The sequence below is a fragment of the Nannospalax galili genome, unplaced genomic scaffold (genome assembly GCF_000622305.1).
Source record: "Nannospalax galili isolate Female #2095 unplaced genomic scaffold, S.galili_v1.0 scaffold747, whole genome shotgun sequence".
In the NCBI taxonomy this organism is placed as follows: domain Eukaryota; kingdom Metazoa; phylum Chordata; class Mammalia; order Rodentia; family Spalacidae; genus Nannospalax; species Nannospalax galili.
The window spans coordinates 531,064-557,917 of NW_008357686.1; the positions used below are offsets into that span (position 1 = coordinate 531,064).

General features: G+C 39.4%; 1 protein-coding gene across 4 annotated transcripts in view; it reads left to right on the top strand.

Moving 5' to 3' along the window:
- The window catches only part of Hdac8 (histone deacetylase 8), a 246,386-nt gene that overhangs the window by 27,685 nt on the left and 191,847 nt on the right, over positions 1–26,854 (top strand). The window lies entirely within an intron of this gene.

Sequence of the window (26,854 nt, forward strand, 5' to 3'; positions counted from 1 at the left end):
CTTCAGTGGTTTTTCCCTGTTGTCCTTTCCAATACTAGAATCCCTACATTTAGTCACCACAACTGCCTAAGGTCCTCCTGGTTATGAGAGTTTCTTAGACTTTTCTTGTTTTTCATGACCTTCAGTTTTTAGAAGTACTGGTCATAATCCTTAGTATTGTGTATGTTTTTCGATTTATTTTCAAGTCTGTTTAATGGTATTTTTTCAAGTAGCCTGAGAAATACAATTCATCTTTTTTCCTCTTATCACCTTATTTTTATTTTTTCACCAGCTTCTAGCATCTATTTTTATAATAACTCTGAACAGTTCCTGAAGCTGGTCCTTGCCAGAAGAGGGTGAGTGTCTTACAGTGGTGAATTTTTCTAACACAGTATACACTCTAGAGAAAGGCTTTCTGTTGTTCACAGTCAGCAGACCCATGCTGTTACTACCTTGTCTCAGGAGACTTAAATAGAAATTGAAGGTAGAAATTAAAAATATGTATATATAACTTACTGATCTTTTACTTTATTTTTTAATATTTTATTTATTATTTTTATGTGTGTGAGTGTATATCCTGTATGCGTGTAAGGGCACCCATGTCATGCAATGTTTGCAGAAGTCAGAAGACGATGGTGGATCCCCTGGAACTGGAATTATGGATAGTTGCTAGCCACCAGGTGCGTGCTGGGAACTGAACCCGGGTCCTCTGCAAGAGCAGCCAGTGCTCTTAACTACTGAGCTACCTCTCTAGCCCCTACTTTATTTTTTTAATTTCTAAAATGTAGTGAGAGTCCTCATTTTCAATTTGTGTTCAAATATAAGAACAAGAGCTCTATGGCAGAAGAAACATGAATAAGTTAGAGCCACGTGTTCCTCCACAGCCTTCCTTAATGGTATATTCTTATCCAACCTGACTTTACTATATACTATATTATCACCCAGACAGAGCTCAGCTTTCTTTTTTCCAGCCTATTTTAAAGTATTTAATCTACCCACACAAATGCTTATACAAACGATACTACTAAATTTACTTGGAATGCCAGCAAGCTACATTTATTTCCTAGCTGGCCTTTGCTAGAATTCAGATTTTTCTTCTGAAAACCATTATATTCTGTGCCTTTTTAGAATTTAGGGGAAATGACTCTAAGTTCTTCTAGAAACAAGGGAAAATCAATGTAAAGAATAAACTGAGAGAAGTTTAAATGACTAGTCATCTGATATATCCTAATAGAATGACAATACTAAAAATAGAGAATGGGGAAAAAAGAGACGGTGGAATGAGTCAAGTGGTAAGTATGAATTTTATTGCACAAAGCAGAATTTTATCTTCTGGTAATATAGTATATATTGAGGACAGGTTGGAGAAGAATATTACATTAAAGAAAGTTGTGTGACAACATGTGGCTCTATCGAATGTATTCTTATTTTAGAGATCATGACAGCTTCATCTAGGAGATATCGCAGAGATTGCTAAGCACTTATTATTAATGTCCTGACCAGGATTTCCGTTCCATGAATTTACTACAAGATGTATTTACATCCATAAAGAAGGTAGTGTCAGTTAACTTCAAAGAATTCTGTTTGCCCTCCAAGGCAAAGACATTTGATAATAAATAATAGCAAATTTACTAAAACATTCTCAGAAATGCAAGCTAATTACATGAAGTATGATATAAATAGTTGAAATTCAACTCCCAAGAAATAAAATTTTTGAGAGCAGTAGAATAAATTATGGAGACTTCAGAACTGCTCAGATAAATAAAGGATTTTTGCTTCTTATTGGATGCAACTTGGAATAGGCTCAGTGTTGAAGGCAGGTCATCGAGACCAAACAATTTATCTGTGTTATGTCCTCAATTGCATTTTTGTTTCTGATTAAAGATTGGTTTTCTTCCAGGCATTATCTGTAGCTGGTAAACTCGGGCAGTTAGAATATATTGCAAAAAAGGGCCAAGTCATGATTTTTGTCCTTGTTCAACCCTATTAGTTTTCACCTAGTCGACAGCATTTCCCATGGCCAGTCATCTCTTCAAAACCATGTCCTCAGTCACAAGGAAAGCAAGCTCACAGATGTACATTGATAAATGTAAGTCTATCCTCTTTGAATAAACAGTTGAAAGCCCCTTTTCTCTCAATGCTGGGTCAATTGTGTCTTTTCCATTGCTTTGCCTCATTGTGTTGTTATGAGCACCCTAAAATACAGAACTATGTCCATTGCCTCCTCTGTTTTAAATTCTATTAGCTCAGGAAAGATTTTCGTTCCATTGAGCACCAGACTCTGGGGTATATTTTTGGAAGCAAGTGTAGGTGTACCAGAGCCAAAAAAGGTTGGGAACAACTGTAGACAAACTGATCTCACTGTTCCTAGAGCTGCCAATTCTAGGCACAGAGCCCTTAAAGTGGACTATAAATGTGGAGTGGGTGGTTAAAAGAAAATCCATTATGTGGGTCTAATCTCTGATTTCCCATAATCAGGTGCATGTGTTTTGTGTATGTGGCTAATTTGTGTGGAGGGAAGCAGGTGTGCATAGAACTGATTTATTTAACTCTATTAAATCAGAATTGGCATCTTATTGAAAGAAAAATATGAAGTACATTATTAGAAAAGTTAATACTTTTGATTTTTTTAAATGCCTTTTGCTGGGCGTGGTGGTGCGCGCCTTTATTCCCAGCACTCGGGAGGCAGAGGCAGGCGGATCTCTGTGAGTTCAAGGCCAGCCTGGTCTACATAGTGAGTTCCAGGACAGCTGGGGCTACAGGGAGACCCTATCTTAAAAAGACCAAAAAAAAATGCCTTTTAAATATATCATAATAACATTCCTGTTGAAGGAGGTACATAAGATTAGGGATTTTGTGGTAGACAAGAAACTGACACAGAAAGAATTAAATTTTTGGTTCCTACCCCATTTCTATTTTCCTTCTATAGAACGTGTATTTCTAAGAAGACTTCCTGGACATAAATGTGAAATAAAGTAACAGAAGGATTTCTGGTTTTTCAGTATCCTTCTATGGTAGAGGAAACAATCCGTTGTAAATTCTAAAACTTGATCTGTAAAAGCCATTGAGTGAGTTCTCACAAGAGTGCTATGCATTTGACAGCCATGTGAACCGAGCTGTAGGTGTAGTGAATGGGGGTTAGAAAAGGGAGCCCATAGAAAACAGCATAACAAAGTCTGGACATTAGATATGGAAACACTGGAATATGTAATATGTTAACCAGCCATAGCTTACAGTGATACAAGCTAGGATCTGTTCACTTATTTTTCCTTCCCTAGATCCTTACACCCAGCAGACAAGAAAAGAAAACAATGTGTTCCAGTGGTGATTTGAGCACTCTCTTAAAGATCAAGTACAAATGTGCTCCAATTTAAGGAAACTCTGGAAATAAAAAAAAAAGAAGTGCTGCTTGCCAAATTGATAGATAAAATAATATGGTTGAGAGTATTCATTTTATAGAGAGAATCTTCACTATGACAGGATTCACCTACTGGGTACCTTAAACTATCTTCCCTGGTGAAGTCAAGATTTGATTTACAAAGTCAACTACCACATGATTCTTCAGGGATGTATCTATTGCAAAGCTTACCTTAGTATTACTACTTGTAAAATGCAGATATTTTATAATACATGGTCTACACACCCATATAAACTAAAGAGAGGATTTCAGAGAATTTTGTTTTCCTGGTTTTGTGTAGCACAGTGTGAACTGTGTAGATTTAACATGCACTACAAAACATAAAAACAGGATTATTAGTGTTGTCTAGATAGAATAGATACTACAGGAGAATTAGAATTAGATGGGCAAAAGAAAAAAAAAAGGAAAGCACAGTGGAAAAATTGGCCATTGCCAATTTCTGGGAAAGCCATCTTGCTTTCCATCTCTAGTGTGCCCTTCACCCCTGACCAATCAGTTGAGTTTTTCCCCCTGCTGATCTCCTGTAACCATTCCTGCTCTCAAACAGAAATTACCCATAATGGCACAAATAGCATCATTTAATGAAGCAACAATAGAAGTACCAATACCACATTCCCAGAACAGTTTAAGAGGTTTGATCAGCTAGTACTGGAAATAAACAGGAAAAAATGTACCTTGTTTGAAAGCACGAATGCAACATATTAAGCAACTTATTAAGGGAGAGGGTGCCCTTAAATGCCACAGTTACAGTTAGAAAAATGGCCTTATCCAGACCTGCCAACAACCATGGAAATTTACAGACATTCGAATAACTATAGCTCTGTAGAAAATGGTGGACAGAATTATAAAAAGACATCGCAGAGCTTCTAGCTAATTGCAGTTAAACACCCAAAATGTATGAAGTGAATAAATTTCTAAAGGGCATCTTCCCACATCAGAAAAAGCATCAGCTGTTTTATCCTTTCATGTAATAATCAGCATATATCAAGTCCTGGAACTACCATCCCTAACTTCAACGACAGACCTTTTTAAAATGTACATTCAAGAAACATAACTTCTCCAATTTGTTTAGATTGTGTTTCTCCCAATGTTTTATAATTTTCAAATTATGTCCTCTCCTTTTAAGTTTTGTACTTTACTTTTTACTGCTATTGTAAATAGAATTTTCTGAAGTTCACTTTCACTACTGTACAGAAATACAATTGGCTTTCTGGTTTTTTAAACATTTATATTATTTTATTGGCGAGGGGGCAAGTATGTCACTGCGTGCTGGTGGAGATCAGAGAACAACTTGCAGGAGTTGATTCTCTCCTTCCACCATGTGGGATCCTGGGGTCAAACTCAGGTCATCAGGCTTGACAGCAAATGCCTGCACCTGCTGAGCCATCTTGCTGACTCCAGTTTTCTTTTTCTTGCCCAGTTTTCCTGACTAGATCCCGTAGGACAATGTTGAGTAGAAGTGGTGAGTGTGGGCATCCTTGTCTGCTCCTGATCTTGTCAGGAAATTATTCAGTCATCTGTCATGAAATGCAATGCTAGATGTGGGTTTCTGTAGGTTCCCCTTATCTGGTTCAGGAAGTAGTCTAAAGGAGAGTTTGTATCATGGGAAGGTGTTGGATTTTCTCAAATGCCTTTTCTGAATCTATTGAAATGATGATGTAGTTTAATCTTACTCCTACTGATATAATATATTACATTGATTTTCAGATGTTAAGCCAAACATATTCCTGGGATAAATCCCACTTGATCATGGTATATAATCATTTCACTATACTTGTTGGATTTTGTCTACTACTATTTTGTAGATTTTTATGTCTGTCATCATAAGGGACATTAGTCAGTGTTTTTATCATGATATCTTTGTACTGACCTCATAAAATGAGTTGTGAAGGTTTTTCCTCTGCTTCTTCTATTTTATGAAAAACACTGTAGATAACTGTATTATTCCTCCCTTAAATGTTTGGTGGAATTCACCAGTGAAGCCATCTTCTGTGCATGGGCCTCCTGTAGAAGTTGACATAATTTAAAAATTCATATGGAAAATCCAGAATACCTAAAACAACGACAACAAAGAGCAAAGTTGAAGGGCTTACTCTTCACAATTTGAAAACTTACTACAAAACTACAGTAATAAAAATAGCCTGTTGCTGGCATATGAATAGGATAGAATTGAGAGTTAAGAAACAAACCTAAAGCTAGATGTGTTACTAGACTCCTATAATCCCAGCACTTGGGAGGCTGAGGCAAGAAGATCAGGTTTAAGGCCAGCCTAGGCTACATAGTTTATTTAGCCTTGGCTATATAGCAGATTGCAAGGCAGCCTGAGCTGTATACCAAGACCTTGTCTCAAAACAATAAAAGAAATCTGCAGGACCAGGTATATATCTCAGAGGTAGAGTGCTTGCCTAACATGCATGAGACAGTGGGTCCATTCCAACCAAAAGAAGAAAGATGAGAGGGAGGGAAGCAAGGAGGGCAGGAGGGAGGAGACAGACAGACATGTGTATGGTCAGTTATTATTGATACCAGTAAATGAGGAAAGTGGTGCTGGAATAACTAGATAGCCACATGGAAAGGAATGAAGTTGAGGGGCTGGAGTGATGGCTCAGTAGTTAAGTGCATTGGTTGCTCTTCTGGAGGAGCCCAGTTTGAATCCCAGCACCCACATGGCAGCTAACAACTATTTGTAACTCCAGTTCCAGGGGAACCCAGTGCCCTCCTCTGACCTCTGTGGGCATTGCACAACATAGGTGCACTCACATACATGCAGGCAATACACCCATACATATAAAATAAAAATAGTTTTTTTAAAAAAGAAAAACATACAAAAGATTTGAATAAATGTTTCTCAAAAGAAGACGTACAAGTCACCAATAATAGCAGAAAAGATGTGTGACATCACAAGTCATTAGAGAAGTGCAAATCAAATCCATAACATTTACTACTTCATACCCACTGGGATGGTTATAATAAAAAAGATTAGGGGCTGGAGAGATGGCTCTGCATTAAGAGCACTGGCTGCTCTTGCAGAGGACCCAGGTTTGGTTCCCAGCACCCACAAGATAGCTAACGACCATTCTTAATTCCAATTCCAGGCTATCTGACACCATTTTTTGACCTCCACAAGCATTGCACATGCATGGTGCAGTTACCTGCCTGCAGGCAAAACACTCATACACATAAAAATAGATAGATAGATAGATAGATTAGATAGATAGATAGATAGATAGATAGATAGATAGATAGATAGATAGATTAGTACCAACAAGTATTCAAGGGGATATGGAAAAATTGGAACCCTTATTTATTGTTGGTGGGGATGTAAAATAGTGTGGGCATTTTGGAAAATGGTTTAGTAGTTCTGCAAAATTATATGTAGATTTATCATATGACCCAGAAATGATACTCCTAAAAGGGCCCTCTCCTCCCTCCCTATTCTCTTTCCAAAAGAACTAAAAGTATATGCCCATGCAGAAGTTTATATGCTAATGTTCACTGCAATCTTATTCATTGTAGTCAAAAGGTAGAAACAACTCAAATGTACACCAACTAACAAATGCATAAAAATAATGTGGTGTGTTCATACAATGGGATTTTTTTCCGTCAGAAAAAAGGAATGAAGTGCTAGAGTTATAGTGTAGTAGTGGAGTATGCCTAGTATTTACAAGGCCCTGGGTGGGGGTCAATCCCCAGCAGGGTTAGGGAGTGAAGTATTGATGCATGCTATAATGTAGATGACCCTTGAAAACACTATGCTAAGAAGAAGCTAGTCATAAAGACTATTAATTATATATTCTGTTATATATTCTCTTTGCATGACGTATCCACAAGAGGTATATCTACAGTGGCATCCAGGGCAAGGGTGGGTGCTGGGAGAAGTGGGGAATGGTAACTGCTGAGTGATGGGCTTATCTTTGGGATCGTAAGAATCTTCTAAAATTGATTATGTGGTAGATAAACAGGAGAGCTTTTCTTTTTAAAGTTTTTTTAAAGAGCTATTTATTTTTATTTTATTTGTATGAGTGTTTGCCTGCATGTATGTATGTGCACCACATGAATGCCTGTTGTCCACAGAGGCCAGAAGAGGGCACCAGATCCTCTGAAGCTGGAGCTGCTGATAGTTATGGGCTGCAGTGTGGGTACTGGGGACCAAACTTGGGTCTTCTGCAAGAGCACCAAGTACTCTTAACTGCTGATCCATCTCTCTAGTCCCAAAGCTGTTTTATTAAAAGAGGAATCAGAAGAGGATTCAAAACTAGCTAGTCTTATAGTGGTCTCATTATGTATTTTAGTGACCAGGAAAGAATTTTTTCCTAAATAGTCAACATTCTGTTTTTCCTAGTCAGTGGAAAAATAGGAAGATTGAGCATCAGTTCAGGGATTCCTCCAGGCTGAACATTTTTCATAGCAAATTAATGATGATGATGATGATGATGATGATGATGATTGAGCATCAGTTCAGGGATTCCTCCAGGCTGAACATTTTTCATAGCAAATTGATGATGATGATGATGATGATGACGACGACGACGACGACAACGATGACGACTGGCGTGTCTGATACAGGGTTTCACTGTGTGGCCAAGGCTGGCATCAGACTTGTAGCACTCTTCTTGCTTCTGTCTGTTGACTGTTGAAAGTACAGGCATGCACCACCATACCAGGTCATAAAACTTATTTTGATCATTGATTTTTACTTGTTTTTAAAAAATATTTCATTATTTTTATTTAATTTTATGTATATGAGTGTATTGCCCGCATGTACCTAAGTGCACCTGTGTTGTGCAGTGCCTATGGAGGTCAGACAGTTGTTAGCTGCCATGTGAGTGCTGAGAACCAAACCTGGGTCTTCTATACGAGCAGCCAATGCTCTTAACCACTGAGCCATCTCTCCAATCCCTGTTTTTCACTTCTTTAAACAGTACAGATTTTGTATAGTAATCATAGATAACACATCTTTTCAGTGATTTTTTTGGAGATGTATTTCTCATGAATTATAAATTAGATGTATTGGCTATCCTACCCCTACAAGGTACAAGTCCAGACAATCCTGAATCTGACTTTAACAGTCTTACTCTTCCCCACTCCATCAGCAGCCCTGCCCTGCCTTCACTGATTCTTCTTTTCACAACTCCACTGAGCTCTCCCACATTTTTCTAGAATATCCTGTGCACCTCTTCTCCTAGAAAACCGCTTCTCCTCCAAAGCATAGCTTAATTGCTACCTTCATGGTGTTCTTCCTGACTCTCATAGGCAGAATTCATTGCTTTTGCCTCTTTTCCTCCCAGGGCTGGGGATAGAACCCACATACTAGGCAAGTGCCCTAACACTGAGCTACACCCTCTGCTTTTGCCTCTGTTTTAGTATATTTGTTTTTGACCCATCATATCATGTTAGTTTAGCGTTCTTTGGTCACTGAATGCAGAAACCACATATTCTCAATCTTCTATGTCTACTGAATACATGAAATACAAACCTGGCCCCATGGTAAGATACCATACAATGAGAGAGGGAAAAGGAGGCAGGAGGGGAGAAGGAAGAGGGAGGGAAGGAGGGAGAGAGAGAGAGACAGAGAAATAGATAGGGGGAAGAACTCCCTGATTGTCATCTGAAAGAGAAAGCAGGAGAAAACACTCTTCTGCTTCCCACCCAGTGCTTTGATTCTGAGTAATAAGTATTTTCTGAACTCCTCTGTGAATGTCTAGTATCCCAAAAGTTCCAGAGATATACATAGGGTTTCTGCCCTTAAGGATCTCAAGAGATTAGCGATAAGACTCAGATATATGCTGTAATTATAAGACAACACAAAACACCAAATTGTAAAGGATTCAGCAATGTAAAGCAGCTTCTAATTGCTGTCAGAATTCAGTGAGAAGGAAGCTACATCTTCCTGAATCTCAAGTGTCAGGCCTGCATGGGACAGCATTTCAGGTAACTGACAGCGTTGGATGTGCCCCCCACGTAGATTTCCAGTGTGGCAACAGAGACTAACAGCTTTCAGCCCGTAAATGGCACTGCCACTCCTCAAGGTGGCCTAGTCAGGGGAAAACTGAACCAAAGGAAAAATGAGCCATAGCCCCTTGGAGCATTTTCAAGGCTTTTAGGCTCTTTTCCACTCAGCAGGGAATTCCTGTATCTTTATCTCTTTTATGGAACTTTAAAAAAAAAAACACATACTCAAAAATGTTTCTTGAATATTAGTTTCCTATTGCTGCTATAACAAGTTACCACCAGTTCAGTGGCTTAAAACCACAGAAATGTGTTCTCATACAGTTCTGGAAGCCAGTACCTGAAATGAATTTTACAGGGCTAAAATTAAGGTGTAGGCAGGGACCCCTTCCTTCAGAGTCTCTAGGGTGTATGTGGGAGGGGATCTGAGTTCTTATCTTTGCTAGTGCTTGGGGCTACATTCTTTGATCTTGGTCTCTTGCTCCATTTTCAGCAAAGAAGCAATGTTGCCTCTTTGTTTTGCTTTGTCACTCTGCTTCTATTCCATGTTGAATTACCCCTCTGCCTTACTCCCAAAGACATTTGTGATTGCATCTAAGGGCCACCCAGATTATGCTGAATAATCTCCCCATATCTTAATCACATATACAAAGTTCCTCTTGCCACGTGTGTAACATTAATAGAGTCCAGGGATGAAGACATGGATACCTGGGGCTGGGGATGCAGCGGCAGAGCACTTGCCTAACACGTGCAAACCCTAGCTTCTATCTCTAGCACCACGCACAATGCACACATGAAGACATGGACTTGGGGGGGGGTCACTATTTATCCTTCCACAGGCATTTACTACCTAGAAGGCATTGTGCTAAGCACGCCTTACTTGTGCTGTCCTTTCTATGTTCATAGCCTCTCTGTCCTATAACTGTAAATTCCTGGAATACCAAGGCCCATGTTGGTTTTTCTCTCAAGCTCATACATGGCATTGCCTATCGTATATACTAGATACCAGGTAAATCACTAATGAATAGTATGAACCAAACCCTGTCATGTGGTACAGTTTAAATTAACTTCAGTGAACCCAAGGGGGAAGGGGTCCTGTCATCTTGATAGTCAGATATAGTCATTGTGCTCCTATTGCATGCCACACATCTTGCTAGTTATTCAAGAGAAGGTTGAGAGTAAGTTGACCTCACCCATTGAGGAGACATACTGAACAGCTAAGTAAGCCCAGACTGGCTTAGAATGATGTGATAGATGGCAAAGCAGTGTCTCAGTGCACAAGTGCCACTAAGGGGAATGGATTGACGGATGTCCCAGCGAGGGAGAACCGAATAAGACATCTAGCACCACCATGACCACCCCCAAACACAACCCCACCTTCACCCCATGGGTTGTTGAAATGTCCTCCCTTATATCATTGCCAAGTGCTCTCCAAGTTCTGCTTGCTCTCCTCATCACAGGGAGGTCACTTCTCCCAGGAGCAACCCATTTGATATTCAAGCCATTTTAAGAGATAACAAAAAATTGTCTTCTGCTGAGCTGAATGCTGCTGCTCTTTCTCTTTTCTGCTTCTTGCAGCTACCCTGAACAATCTACTTTCTCAGTCCATGACAGTTGTCCAGATGTTTCTAGAGACTCCCATAAGACTTCTCATTCATCCATTTATTCATTCAACAGATGCTTTTTGAACATCTTTTGCATAGTTGGCACTGCATTAGTGATTTTAAACAGAGATGAGCAGACAAAATTCTGTCATCAAGGATGTCCCAGTCTAGAAGATAGTTGTGTGGATAGTATAGTACAGCAAATATTCTAGGAGAGAGAGAAATGATAGCCAGTGGCAGCTAGCAGTAAGACTAAGCAGCTCTACCTAAGGCTAAGAGGTTAGGAAGGAGATGTTTCTGCCTGGCTTCATTCATTCATTCAGTATTTACTGATCAGGCACTCTGCTAGGTGCTTACTGCTGAGTTCATGCTGTGTTCCAGGCAGTGATGCCAGATACTGGAATACAGATAGGACACACTGTCACTGTACCACAAGAAGCTCTTAGCTGGGAGAGACTGACACATAAATTAGCATGCTGTCACAATGTGATGGATGGTCACCATGAGTACATGGTCCTGGGGAAGTACAAACATAAATGCACTAACATCTCAGCTGCAGCTGTGGGTTCTCAGCAGGATTTTTGGAAATACTAAAGGTATCATGATGCTTGAACTGAGTCTTAAGGGACAAAGAAGCCTTAGATGGGCAGATGCAAAAGGAAAGGATAAAGAAAAGGGAAGTGGACATACAAAAGAAGATGTGAGAAAGCAAAACTTGTATGTCAAGAGTTCAGTGTGACTAACACTGAACTGTCTTGGTCAGTGGCAGAAGTTACAGCTGGAAACTCAGAGGAAGGCCAGATGCTCAAGGACCTTGTGTACTGCACTAAAATGTTTAGACTTATCCTGAAGGCAGTGGGAAGCCAGAAAAGATCATTAAGCAGGGAAGTGACACAATCAGATTTTTCTCTGACAAAAATAACCCTGGCAGCAGTGTGAAGGATGAAACCGAGTCGGGTGAGACTAGAGGCAGGAAGAGTTGTACAGTCAGCCAGGGGTTTGGTAATGAGGACAGCCTCAGAGGAAGTAGGAAGGAGGGGCCAGAGCGAGTATTTATGAAGCAGACTTAGGAGGGAAGGAATACAAAACTGACTCTCAGGTGGCTGGTTTGAAAAGTGTTGGTAGGAATACAGGGGGAAAAGCCAGTTTCAGGGGTGACAGTGAGGGCACTGTTGGTTGTGGTGTCTTTATTACCCATGTTAGTCAACCATCTTGTTGCTGTGACAGAAACTGACAGAACAACTTAAAGGAAAGAAAGGTTTATTCTGCTCACAGTTTTAGAGGGTTCAGTTCACAGTCCTTGGCTCTGTTGACTCTGGGCCTATGGTGAAGCATATATCAATGGAAGCATGTGGCAGAAGTTGTTCACCTTATGGCAGACAGAAAACAGAGAGGGGCCCTGGACAAGGTATAGCCCCAAAGAAATTCCTCCCAATGACCTACTTCCTCTAGTTAGGACCTACCTCCTAAAGTTCCCTGAACCTTCCGAAATAGCACCACCATGTGGGGACCAAGCTCTCAGTACATGAATCTTTGGAGAGGGAAACTTTCCATCTAAACCATAACAGCACTGGAGAGGTAGAAGGCTGCCTGTGAACCAGGGTGCAGCAGAGGAAACTGAACAGGGGCAGGAATGGCATATGGAAGCAGCGGTCCTTAATCCAACTGATATTATTGAGTTAAGTACCTAGTGTGTGCCATCCACAGGAGGAAATCCTTGGAATTACAAAGATGCATAAGACCATTTCTGCCCTCCTAGAGCACAGCCTGGTAGGGAAAACACAGAAACAAAGACTGCAAAGGCAATGTTGGAGTGTTATGAGAGATGTATGCACAGAATATTGCAAAGCAGTCTTGACAAGCAGCCCCTAAACCCGAGTGAAAAGTAGTAGGGCTTCTCCAAGCAAGTGTGGAATCCTGAAGAAACAGGAGCTCACCATGGAGAAATAGAGTGCAGGGCATTCTAGGCAAAGGGGACAGCAAAAGTCACACCAGGGAGGCAAGAAAAAACAGCAGAGGCATTTCAGGATATCTGCTGGAGGTGAGAATGAAAATCAAGGATCAATATGAGAGGTCAAGATTAGAGTCAAGAAGGTTGTAACACTAATCTAGGATGCGAATGGTGAAGGTCTGGCCTGACGCAGGCAGTGGAAGGCAGAGATGTTAAAGACAAGAATGAACGACCAAGTGTTTGTCTGGAACTATGATAGCAACTGCAATGAATTTATTTTTATTTTATCAGAGTGACAATCAATTGTGTCATGGATACTTCTAGACACAGGGGTGCAAAGGGAATTAAGATATGTGGCCTGTTTTTAAGAAGCTCTCACCTAGTGAGGCAGACAGACCAACTTATAAAAAGATAAATATGGGACAGTGTGAGTGTGGAGTTGGCAGGGCACATGTAGGAAATAGCTACTTCACATGGAGGTGTAGGAAAAAGCTTCATGGTAGTGCCATTTGAGCTGTTGTCAGACATGGAAAAAGGGGTTGGCAGGCAGAGCAGGGCGAGTGTGGCATTCTAGGATGCAGACTCACAAGCAGGAATGTGGGGTTGTGAAATGGCTTGGTCAGGTTCCAGGACCAGTGAAAAGCCCAGTGTGGCTCAGCTGCAAGAATGGGAAATAGATTGTGCCTCATGTGCTAAGTCTGTGCAACTGGTAGTGGCTGATTGCAGGTGGCTCCACCTAACCTGACAAAATGCAGACAGAGGCTCCTCTGCCTCCACATTCTGATGAGTTTACTTCCTAAATAGTCCTTAATTCCAATTCCTCGGTTTCTTCTTGACTGTCTACTGCCAGTCTCAGGCCAGGCCTTCAAAAAGGCTGTGTTATGAAGGATTCTGAGGCTTCATGTGGGCTTCATGAGAAAGAGTAATGAAATCACTTAGCAATATCTACCACGGGTGAAAAAGCGAAGGCTGGCAGCCTGTAGGCCCCATCCTAAGGCTCAAACACACAGGGTATGAGTAGAAAATGACAAGAGCTGGTGCCTTTGAGTCCAATTTCGAGTGCGCTAAAATTGGAGAACTGAGGCCAGGGGTATAGCCAGTAGTAGGACATGTGCAAGATTCCCCAACTCTAACAAAGAAAGATTGGACTGGATATATTCATTCAATAAATAGATAAAGAACTTAGCTAATGCTAAGTGTGGGGGAGGGGATATCTGTATATAGGTAAGAGGTAAACAGATTTCTACAATCTCCAGATAGTATTTTGGGATTTGCAGACCAGAAGATCTTTGTGTTTCAATGAAATGTTTTTTGCTGAAATACATGATAGTATGGATTTGGCTTGTGGGTGGTGATTTGCCGACTATAGTAAAGATGAATGCAGCATAGTCGTGGTGTGTGGATGGTATAGTTGGCATCAGATAAGACTAGAATTTTGAATTCTAGCTCTTACATACTAACTTTGTGACCTTGTGAGTCAGTTCAACTTGCCTGACCCCATTTCCTCATCTAGAAGATAGAAATTCATGACAGTACCTCTTGGCGGAATGACTGTAAGGAATAACTGGTCTATTTCACATAAGTCTGGCATGGTGAATGCTCAGCAAATGCTTGTGAATTATTAGTAACACCACTATTATTGAGATAATTAATGTTATAGGTTTTAATTATAATTAAGAGCAGAAGAGTGGATGAGCTTGGTGAGAAAGCGAGTCATGCAGAAAAGAGCGCACTGACAGCTAAGGGGCAAGCAGCAGAGGGGGCTGGACAAGGCCGCCAAGCAGCAGAGGGGGCTGGACAAGGCCGCCAAGCAGCAGAGGGGGCTGGACAAGGCCGCCAAGCAGCAGAGGGGGCTGGACGAGGCCGCCAAGCAGCAGAGGGGGCTGGACGAGGCCGCCAAGCAGCAGAGGGGGCTGGACGAGGCCGCCAAGCAGCAGAGGGGGCTGGACGAGGCCGCCAAGCAGCAGTTGCACATTGTACAGAAGGACAGGAAGTAGCAGTAGAGGGGAGCTGAGGGGAAAAGTGCTTAACAAAAGGTTGAGAGACAAAGGTCTTCCATATTTACAAAGCAGGCAAAGGGCATGAAAAGGCAGTTATCCGGAGAGATAACGTATGGCCAATAAACATTAAAAAAGATGTTCAGTTTCCCTGACAATCAAAGACATGAAAATAAAGCCATGTGTTTCTGGCATTTGTGTATGAGATTGTCAAAGATGGAAAATCTTGGCACAGTGTTACCACGGTAATGCACAAACAAGCAGTCTTGTATTCTTATTGGTGGGAATATAAATTCTTTGGACTTTCCAGAGGACAGTTTAGAGATATGAGTCAAGATGAAAAATAAGCCATCTATGAGATTGCGATCTCCTGAGAATTAAGCCTAAAGAAGATAGAAAATTATATAAATGTATTTTTAAAGACATATGACACTGTCCTCAGCATCATGATAGTAAAAGCAATGTAAAGTATTAGCAGATAAATACAATGGAGTATTATATAACCATTAAAATGATGACACAGCTCTGTACTTACAGATATGGACTGTCCTTGGCATATTGTGGAAAGATGATAAAATACTTCCTAGCAAGCAGTTTTTGTTTCTTAACTGGATAGTAAGATTTCAGATAACTGCATTTCTTATTAAAGTTTGAATGGTTTAATATTTTTCTACTAAGTATATGTTGCTTTACAGAAACAGTAGCAAATACTGTAATGACAAACCAGTTCTGAGAAAAAAAAGTTCCAATTTATAATGGCTTCCAATTTGGGTGTTATAAATACTCTGAAGGGATTGCAAAATATTGCAAAAATTCTTTAATATTTAATAATTAGCCATCTCTGACACACCACTGGCAATAACTTGGTTTAAAACAAAAGAAAGAACTGGTATATATTTACTAGTGTGGTGAACTAGTAAGTTGAGGAAAAGGAGTCCCAGCAGGAGAGACAGCTGCAGAGTACATTGGAAATAAGCAAGTGGAGAATGCAAGGTATTGTGCAGCAAGCAGAAGGAAAGAAACGGGGAGTTGCTTTCAGGCAACATAGAGTCGAAAGAAGTTTCATTTGTGTGGGGGCAAGAAATAACCAAACAGAAGCTGGCTGTGGTGGTGCATGCTTATAATCCTAGAACCAGGAAACAGAGGCAGGAGGATCAGATAGTCAAGGCCATTCTCTGCCACATAATGAATTTGAGGCCATCCTGGGATACATGAGACACAATCTCAAAAAATAAAAAGACAGGCTGGAGAGATGACTCAGCGATTAAGAGCACTGGTTGTTCTTGCAGAAAACCCAGGTTCAAATCCCAGCACCCACATGGCAGCTAACAACTATCCGTAACTCCAGTTCCAGAGGATCTGAAGCCCTCTTCTGTCCTCTATGGACACTGCACGACACAGGTGCACTTAAGCACATGCAGGCATAACACTCATACACATAAAATAAATAAAGAAATAAATAAAGACATAAATACCAAACAGATAATGAAATAAACTTTTCCCCCTTTTCAAACTTTTGAGTAATCTTTAGAGTTTATAGTATGTATACACATGAAGCCCCTTAAAATATTTTTATTTTTTATTTTTAAGTGTATTGCTTGCATGTATGTACATGCACCCATGTCGTGCAATGCCCGAGGACATCAGAAGAAGGTGTCAATTCCCTGAAACTGGTATTACAGACGGTTGTTAGCTAGCCACCATGTGGGTGCTGGGAATTGAACCCGGGACCTCTGCACAAGCAGCCAGTGCTCTTAACCAGTGAGCCATCTCTCCAGCCCTTGAAGAATTTTTTAAATTACATTTTTTTTTTATTTATTTGGGGAAGAAGAATGAACACTGTAGGGTGCATGCGAAATTGGTTCTTACCACTGTACAGGTTCCAGGGATTGAACTCAGGTTGTTAGGGTTGGTGGCAAGCCCCTTTACCTACTGAACCATCTTACCAGTCCACATGAATGTTCTTGAGACAATTCGTTGTACGGATATTATCATGAATCCCATTGGATATCTGGAAAACCTGAGGCTCATAGAGGTACAATGGCTTGCTCTGGATGCTACAGAGAGTAAGCCACATCTGTGTGTGCCTTTTGGTCTCTACCAACTAAATCCTTAAAAAATACTAAGATAGATAAAATGTGCCTACTAACACATACGCCCCAACCATTCTCCACCCCAGTTTCCCCCTCATGGCTTTTGGTTCTTTTCCTACTTGTACTGGGAAGGCCATAGCAATCGGTGAACCCAGATGTGGATTGTTTATCACTGACCAGATAAGAAGAGAATAAAGGGCTGGAACGATGACTCAGTAGTTAAGAGCACTGGCTGCTCTTGCAGAGAATCCAGTTTCAAATCCTAACACCAAATGGTAGCTAACAACTTTCCATAACTCCAGTTCCAGGGGATCCGACCCCTTCTTCTGTCCTCTGCAGGCTTTGCATGACATGGGTGCACTTACATATATGCATTATACACATAGAATAAAAATAAATAAATCCAAAAAAAATTTTTTAAAAGAAGAGACAAAAGCCTAATATGGGAAAGGAAATGGTTATTAGTGACAGAGGTTTAGTCTGTTGTGGGCTGGGAGGGATTTCTTGTATTTGACAGTCAAAAGATTGCTGGTATATTTTCAGCAGTGTAAAAAGAACAGACTGAGGGGCAAGTGAATGATGTGGAAATAAAGATAGGGAGAGAAAGAGAGAGAGGAGACAAGACAGGGGAGAGGGAAGAAAAGAGGAAGAGACTAACAGCCCAATACAATATAAAGCACTTTTAACACACTTTTTCGCCTTCAAAGTTTGGCAGATTTAGCCAAGAAAAAGCCATTAAACCAGCTCACTTGTGTTTTTGACATCACCCATTGACTTTTTTTTAGCATTTCACTCCTAGAAAATCTATCGATGTATGCATATATGTATGTGCATAAGAAATAGATAAATAAATAGCTGGAAACAGATTATATTGATAGAAAACCAGTTATAGTAGTTTTATTTTAGTCTATAGTGATAGTCTGAAGAAAGAAAAAGGGGAAAGAAAGAAAGGGCTTCTTTCCAGGAGAACACTAGTAATGTATAAGGAAGATAGAGTAGAAAATCACGATTTTGCAGCTCTCCCCCAATATAATAATTGATTCTGGCAAAGATCATCAAATGGATGGTAAAGCCTTTGAGCAAGAAGTTCTTCAGGAACAGGAGAGTCACTCAGTCTCAAATTATCACCTACAGATTCCATAGTAATTACAAAGGGGCAAATATACATTTGCAATGAGAAAATCTGGCAGTCACTGGGCTATACAAGTGATTAAACTCACATTGTCAATAACAGACCAGCCTGACATCATGTCTCCTGATGTGATAAAAAAAGAAGCACACAGCACCATTTATGAAATATCCTGCATCTAAATATAAAGAAACAGAGACAAAGTGGAAGATGTCCACTAAACTAGCGACCTGCACGCTTCACAAAGCCACTGTCATGAAAAACAAAATAAGGTGGAGCAAGGGTTCTGGATTTTAGAAAACAATGAAGTCTAGCAATTAAATGCAATTTCTCATCTTTGAATAGATTCTAGACTGTAAAGAAAATCACAGACCATTTCTAAAGAATAATACTTTGAAAAATGTGGGAAGTTTAGATATAGACTATATATGATATTGAATTAATTTTTTTAGGTGTGATCATCCTTTTTTCTTAGGTGATATATGAGAAAGTATTAAGGACTCAAGGACCACCATATTTGTAGCTTTCTAATGATTCAGCAAAAAAATGGGCATGGAAAATCAGTAGCAATTGGTATATGTAAATGTAAAAAAAAAGATATATGACTGTTTATTGTTCTAATCTTGAGGACCTTTCTGCAGATTTGAAAGTTTTCAAAATAAAATGATAAAAAGGGATCTTTTCAAAGCCCATGAAAACATATGGTAAGATCTTACAAATGGTACTGAGACAATTGGATGTCTACATGCAAAAAAGATGAAACTAGACCCTTAACCTCAACCCATACAAAAAAGTTAACTCAAAATGAATGACACCTAAATGTAAGGACTAAACCTATAAAGCTTTTAAAAGAAAGCATAGGAAAAAAAAATCATTGAAGCATTAGGCAGATTTCTAAGACCTAACAACAAAAGCATGATCAATAAATTAAAAATAAATTGAACTTCATCAGAATTTAAAATGTGCACTTGAAAAGGTATCATTATGAAAATGAAAAACAAGCCAGAGACTATGAGAAAATATCTGCAAATTATATAACCAATAAAAGTCTTATGCCTAGAATATACAAAGAATTATGGCAACTCAATTATAAGAAAATAGCCAGCCTAATTTTAAAATGAGAGAAATGTTTGAATAGTTATTTTATCAAAGAAAACACAACTGGTTAATAAATACATGAGAAAATGCTTGATGTCATTAACATTTAGGAAAATGTAAATCAAAACCATCATAAGACACCACTGTTTGTTTACTAGAATGGCTGTGGAATTAAAAGAAATATACAATAGAAGTTGGTAAGGATGTTGAGCAACAGGTTATCTCATACATTGCTGGTGGGAAAGTAGAATGGTAGAGGCACTTTGGAAAACAGCTTGACAGGTTTTTAAGAAAGTAAAGATAAATGGATTGTATATCTCAGCAATTCCTCTCCTAGGTATCTACCCAATAGCAACAAAAATATACATCTGTACAAAGACTTGCACCTGAATGTTCATAGCAGCTCTCTTCATTTTAATAAAAAAGTTGAAGAAGATGTATGTCTGTTAACTAGTGCACAAACAATGGGTAGTTTATCCATGCAATGAACTACTCAGAGATTTTAAAATAATGAAATGCTGATACATGCACATGAATAAATGTCAAAGCCATTAAGATGAGCAAACACGCTTTAAGGCATTTGCCCAAATGAGTCAAAAACTTACATCTATATAAAACCTACCTAAAAATATTATAGCGGCTTTAGAAGCAACTGAGATGCCTATCAACAGCTGTATAGGTAAACAAACTGTGTTGCATCCATACAGTGGAAAATTATTCAGCAATTTAAAATGAACTATTAAACCATGAAAAAACATGGTGACAACTTAAATGCATACAGTTAAGCAAACGTATGCTATCTAAAAAGGCTGTATTCTGTATGATTCCAACTCTGTGACATTCTAGGAAAGGCAAAACTATAAAAACAGTTAAAAGATTGGTGGTTGCCAAGGACTCAGAAGAGAAGGTGGGTGAGGAGAGGTGAATAGATGGTACACAAAGGATTACAGAACTAAAAATATTCTATATGATTCTGTATCAATAAGCATATGACATCATAACTTTGTGAAAAATCAAAGAACCATATCACACTAAGAGTGAACCCTAATGTAAACTACAGACTTCAGTTAATAATGGTGTTAATATTTCCAAGAGGGTCCCATAGACCTTCAAACAATACCAGCTATTGTCATTGCTCTTGCCCAGAACTTGACAGTAAGACCCTATTGCTAAAGATACTACATACCTAGATTATAGAAAAAATAAGGAGAAATCAAGCTGGTACTGACCTGGAAACTTCATTAACTAGCTAGCTTTCATAGCACTAGAAGGTGCTACGTATACTACTGGAAGAGGAAAATAATCACCAACCTTACCCAGCTTTGAACCCTGCAAGCTACAATAATGATTGGCCTGGCAAGATATGCCCACTTTTGCAATAGTGGCATGGATGTTATGGGAGTAACCAACCACCTTCTGATTGGAGTTAACACCCACTTCACAACATGGAGCCCATACTTGGCACTGTTATCAGAGCCAAGAACTTGTGACTAGGTAGGTTATAAGCCATGGGGGAGAAACTACTACATAGACATAGTATTAAACTGACTCCTGATGATTTATTGTTATATCCATAGATTACTGTATCTCTCACTCCCACCGGAGATGTCTCTTGCAGAAGATGGTGGTTAACATGGAGACCCACAAACATTGAACACAAAAATGTGAACATTCAGAGAATAAGATAATGTAGAGTGCTCAGCCCTAAATGAGACAACTGTATCACACCCTCTTCTTCCAAGGCTCAGGGATCATTGTGGAACAGGGGATGGAAAGATTGTAAAAGCCAGAGGAGGTGGATAAATACAAAGAAACTGTGTCATCTGGACACAACAGGGCTGTTGCACATATAAACCTAAAGTACTTGTGACAGCATGCACAAGACCTGTGCAAACTGAAGCCAGACAAAAAACCCAGCATAGGTTGGAGAGCTGAACAAGAAGCTTCGTTCAGCCCTAGCTGAGGAACTGTTGGCAACTAATAGCTGCTGTGGACAAGGGAGGCCTCTGTTATTTATAGATTCTGATCTTGAGAGGATTGATTCTCTGGAACTGACCTCTCATCTCCCGTGAGGCCCAGCTGTGGTCCTCACTCCACACATGGTCCTGGGTATTCAGACCTTGGTGTTGGACCTCTCCCATTACCAGGCACTAAGGGGTTTTCCATTATTTTTCTATTACTCTTCTACAGCCCCAGTATGCCTTTACCTATGCTCTAATTGAACTTCTAGAGACTCACAGTCTGGGAAGTTAAAAAAAGAAATACAAAGTGCTATAATAACTAAACTGATATAATTCTTAAACAAAAAATATGTAATTAGATCTTAGCATATAAATTCAGAATTCGTATGTCTACTATAACTTTTTAATATTGCTACTGACAAAACTGTACTACCAAGTTTCAGCAATAATGTGAAATTTATCACTGTTCTTATGTGAGTTTGCCATTCACTCCTTTTCCAAATTCACCACCTATACAAAAACTTTCAATGTAATCCTGTTGCTTCTTAAAGAAATCAGTGTTAATAAAAAATTTTTAAATTAAAAAAGAAAATAATAGAGGACAAGAAGTAGAGGGGGGCTAAGTTAGGGTAGGGGTAGGAGTGGAGATGGGGGAGGTGGTCTGAATATGAGCAAAATACATTAATCAATAGTGTCAATATTATAATAAATGCATCCTATAAATAAAAGGTGTTTCTAACAATGTAAACAGTTTATTAAAGTGGGGAAGAGATGTATATGGCAATTCTGCTCTACCTTCTTGGGTTGTTTTTCCTTTTGTAAATCTAAACTATATTTTTTTAAAATGCTCTTATTTATTATTTTTATCTTATGTTTATGAGTGTATTGCCTGCATGTATGTAAGTGCACCCATGTCTTTCAATGCCCAAGAAGATCAGAAGAGGGTATCAGATCCCCTGGAGCTGGATTTGAGGCCAGCCAGATTCTCTGTCTCTCTCTCTCTCTTCTCTCTCTCTCTCTGTCTCTCTCTCTCTCTCTCTGTCTCTCTCTGTCTCTGTCTCTCTCTCTCTCTCTCTCTCTCTCTCTCTCTCTCTCTCTCTCTCTCTCTCTCTCTAAACCTCTGTGCCCAAAACATTTGAAAATATTTGAGACAGGGTTTCATAGCGAGTTCCAGGCCAGCTGTGGCCAGAGGGAGACCCTGTCTCAAAAAAGGACTAAAAATACTAATATTCTAAATGAAAGAAGCCTGGTATAAATGACCACATATTCTATATTTCTATTTTTATGAAATGTACAGAAAAACAAATCTATAGAAATAGAAAGTAGATTAGGAGTTGTCTCAGGCTGGGGAATAGGAACAGGCATAACTATAAATAGGCATGAGGAATCTTATTGGAGAGATGAAAATGTTCTAAAGCTAGTTTATAATTATGGTTGCACAACTTTGTAAATTTATTAAAAATCATTTACTCTGATACTTAATATGAGTGAATTTTATGGTCCTCACTTGTTCTAGTTCACTATCTATTGCCCTGATAAAACACTGCTGAGAACCAACTTGGGAAGGAAAGGGTTTATTAAATCTTACTTTTCCAAGTGACAGTCCATCACTGAGGGAAGTCAGGATAGGAGCTTAAGCAGAGATCATGAAGGAATGCTGCTTACTGGTTTGCTTCCCTGGCTTGCTCCCCTTGGCTTCCTCAGCTAACTTTCTTATGTAGTCCAGGCCCACAAGCCCAGGGATGGCACCACTTACAATGAGCTGGGCTCTCCTGCATCAATTACCAATTAAGAAAATGCCTCACAGACATGGCCAAAGTTCAGTCTGATGGAGGAAATTCCTCAACTGAGGTTCTGTCTTCCCAGATGTCTCTAGTTTGTGTCAAGCTGACAAAAACTAGCCAGCACATCAGTCAGACTGTTAAAAAGTCATTTAATTTCACAAATTATGTGTATATTTGAGGGTTTCTGATAATGCTACATTCTGAACATACAAAAGGCACAAAATAAATTTTTTCCCAGAATATTTCAAAGGATGGTGCCATTCTATCATCTGCAAAGTACCTTCACATACTGTTAGTGTAGGTCATTTTGTTAATTAAAGTAAGACATCATATGTCCATATGGCCTGTACTGAAATGGGGGCAAAGAGGGTCCCTTAGAGGGTTCTTAGTCTCATTCATAAAAGAACTGAAGGATGGACCCAAATGGCAGAAAGTGGACAGACTTACAGAGACCGACAGGACTGTGGTTGGTCAGAAGTTCTGCGGAGTTCTGTGTTACAAGGTGGGATTCCAGGCAGGAAAAATTTGCTACCTCATTAATGCACCAGGTATTCCACCTACCTGTTTAGCATAACTTAAGGTGAACCTGCCTTCCTAGATGTGGTTCTATCACCAGATGATTGACCAGTGAGATTGGAAAAGTGGGTCCTCCAAGTTCTTTGCAATTTGAATCATATAAACAATTTGTCTTATGTTCATTGACAGAAAACAACATTGTTAAGATTGAATTACTCCCAAATTGATCTAAAGAGTCAGCATCATCCTTATCACAATTACAGCTAGCTTTTTTTTTCAAGAAAACAAGGCCTCATGTAGCCCAGTCTGTCCTCAAACTCACTATGTAATCAAATTTGACCTTAACTAATTCTCTGACCTCCGTCTCCCAAGTGCTGGGATTACAAGTGTGCACCATCAAGAATCCAACTGGCTTTTTGAACAAATTGACAGGCTGATCCTAAGATTTATATGGAGCATCAGAGACCTAGAACAACTAAGATAATCTTGAAAACACACAAGGTTGAAATAGTCACAGACACTGTGGTACTGGCATAAAAATAGGCACAAAACTGATATAATAGAATTAAGAATCCAGAAATAAGTTAGAGCACTTGCCTAGCATTCATGAGGCCCTAGGTTCAAGCCCCAGTACTGAAAAAAAAGAGTTCATAAATAAACCTTCACATTTATGTTAGTTAATTTTCAACAAAGGTACTGAGACAATTCAGCACAGGAAGAACAGTCTTTTCAACAGATTGTGCTAGGATCGCTGGATCTAGAGTCAAAAGAATGAAACTAAACCCAAGCCTCCTAACATACATTAAAATTAGTTCCCAATAAATCGTAGATCTAAACAGAAGAATTAAAACTATGAAACTCTTATGCAGGCTGTGGTGGTGCTTCCCTTTAATCCCAGCACTCAGAGGAAGACAGATCTCTGGTCTACATAGTGAGTTCCAGGCCAGCTGGGGCTACAGGAGGACCTGTCTAAAACTATGAAACTCTAGGGCTAGAGAGATGGCTTAGCAGTTAAGAGCACTGGCTGCTCTTTCAGAGGACCTGAATTTGGTTCCTATCACCCATATGGTAGCTAATAATTGTCCTTAACTCCAGTTTCAGGGGATCCATAGCCCCTTCTGACCTTTGCAAGCACTACACATATGTGGTGTACTTATATTCATGCAGGCAAAACACTCATACACATAAAAATAAAATTTTAAACCATGAAACTCTTAGAAAAAAATATACCTTGGGTTAAGAAAAGCTTTCTTAGGTAATTGCCATAAGTATAAGCAACAAAAGAAAATTACCCAGTTTATTACTAGACTTCATTGAAATGAAATACTTTTGAGCTTTGAAGAACACAGTGAAGAAAGTAGGGGCCAGGAATGTACCTCAGTGGTAGGGTGCTTATAGTACAAGTTTCAGTCTCCAGCACAGAAAGGGGTAAAAATGTAAAAACAAAATGGTAAGAGAACCAATATAATGAGAGAAAATATTTGCAAATAATATATCTGATATGTGTCCAAAGTATGTGAATATTTCTTACAAGTTACTGGTTAAAAAGACAAAAAAATTAAAATATGAGCAAGAGCCAAGTTCAGTGGAGCACAATGATAAATCTAGCACCTGGGAGGCAGATGCAAAAGGATCATGAATTCAAGGCCACTCTGGGCTACATAGCAAGACACTGTCAAAAAAAAAACCCACAAACAGAAAAGACCCCTAAAACAAACAGGACTGAAGAGGTGGCTCAGTGGTTAAGAGCACTGTGTATTCTTGCAGAAGACCTTGTGTGCGATTCCTAACACCCACATATCAGCTAGCAACCATCTGTAATTCCCGTTCCAGGGGATCTGATGCCCTCTTCTGACCTCCAGAGGTATTGCATGACACAGGTGCACTTACATACATGCAGGCAATACACTCATATACATAAAAATAAACTGAGCAGTTTAGAACACTTGCTGTTCTTCTGGAGGACCCAGGTGCAATTTCTAGCACCCACATGGTGGCTAACAACCATCCAGAACTCCAGTTCTAGGGAATATGACTCCCTCTTCTGGCTTCTGCAGGCATTGCACACACATGGTGCACTTACATACATGCAGGCAAAACACTCATACACAAAATAAAAATAATAAAAAATTTAAAAACCTAAAATAAATAAAATAGGAGCAAAGATTTAAATAGACTTTATTCAAAGAAAATACACAAATGGCCAATAAACACTTGAAAAGATGTTCAACATCATTAGTCATTAGGGAAATGCAAATTAAAACCACAGTAAGGTCCCACTTTACACTCACTAGGATGTTAGATTCAAAGACATAATAGCAAGTGTAGGTGAGGACATAAAGAAATTGGAACCATCATGTAGTGCTGGTGGGCTATAAAATGGTACAGCCGCTTTGGAAATCAATTTGGCAGTTTCTCAAAACAAAATGAATAAATTCAGATGTGTACCATCATCCACTGGACATTTCTGAAGAACAAAAAGAAGGCCAGTGTGACTGGAGTGAATAAAGGAACAGTGGTACAATAGGCTAGAGAAGTTGCCAAGGGTCACGTCATTCAAGGGCTTGTAGACCATGACCATGGTTTGGATTTTATTCTAGATGTAATGGAATTTTGAGCAAGGTGTCTTGGATCTTGGTAAGTTTATAATATCTACTATGAGGAATGAGGAAGGCAATTAGAGGGAAGTCAAAGATTTACTGAGAATCCTGGAAGGCATACATGTAGGCAAACCATAAATGTTTGATGGTGTATGTCTACCATTAAATGTGTCTTTTTCCCCCATTGCTACTTGGTCATTTTATCTTTGGAACTGGGGAAAATAGGTGGTTCGATTTAAGGGCTTTGGTTTGTGAAAACTGGCTGAAGTTGTTTATCATGATAAACTAGTTATACACAGGTAGGCTCTTACACAGAAAAAATAGAAAGGCACTCACTAGAAAAGAAGTGCTTCTGACTTTTCCATCTCTTCCTGCTTTGCTGTGAGCAATTAGAAGCAATTAATTGAATGAAAAGAACCTTCAGTCAGGAGACTTAATATGAGTTCTCTCAGTGACGGTAACAACCAAGATAAATTGTCAAAGCTGACAACTTGAAGAATTCTAAAGCAACCCTCCTCTGGCTACTTGATTTGCTTTATACTATTCAGTAATACTCCTCAGCCTTTCTCAGCAACAGTTCTTCCTCCTCCCAAATTTCTTCTGCCTTACCAAGTTCTCTATGATACACTTCTACCCATTCTGCCTTATGCAGCTAATACCTTACACAGTAACCCTCCATACAGTGACAGGTTACCTCAGAGCCTACCCTTCCTCTGTACAAAAGCCTCCAATGTGTGTGTGTGTGTGTGTGTGTGTGTGTGTGTGTGTGTGTGTG